Source organism: Mauremys reevesii, linkage group 4 (assembly GCF_016161935.1).
Source record: "Mauremys reevesii isolate NIE-2019 linkage group 4, ASM1616193v1, whole genome shotgun sequence".
In the NCBI taxonomy this organism is placed as follows: domain Eukaryota; kingdom Metazoa; phylum Chordata; order Testudines; family Geoemydidae; genus Mauremys; species Mauremys reevesii.
In genome coordinates this window covers 118,774,541-118,775,160 of record NC_052626.1, presented here as the reverse complement: position 1 = coordinate 118,775,160, position 620 = coordinate 118,774,541, and positions in this window count along the sequence as shown.

The window sequence follows — 620 nt, the reverse complement described above, 5'->3', positions numbered from 1 at the left end:
GGTGGGGTGGGGCGGGGCGGGGCGGGAGTCAGCCGAACGCTCTCCCACAGGAGGGGGCGGGGCTGGGCCTTAAGCTGCTGTCACTAAGCGCCCCTCCCCCGAGAGCGCGCGCCCACGATGGGGGGAGGGTAAATCCTAGATCTGGCCCAGCTCTGACCTGGGCTAATCCCCCGCGGACACAACAGGCCGAACCCTCCAGGGCTCGGCTGTCACCATCAGCCGTGTGGGGGCAGAGCCAGTGCCGGGTTTACAATGGCGCCAGCGTAGGGTGACCAGACAGCAACTGTGAAAAAACGGGGTGGGGGATAATAGGTGCCTATATAAGAAAAAGTTCCCAAAAGTGGGACTGTCCGTTTAAAAATGGGACATCTGGTCACCCTACGCCAATGGCGCCATGGAGCCAGGTCCATGCACTGCACCCTGAGACCCCACCAGGCTGCTGGCTCTCCCCACCACTAGTGCCTCTTCACCCCTTGGCCCCACCTGCTGGCTTCTCTCTGCCCCCTGGCCAGACAGCAGTGAACCTGGGGCTCCCATCTCTGCTTCCCACCACCTTTGGGGCCACACCTGTCTCTCTGGAGCTGAGGCACTTGGGACTGGTGCAGAAGCCTGGCCAGTCC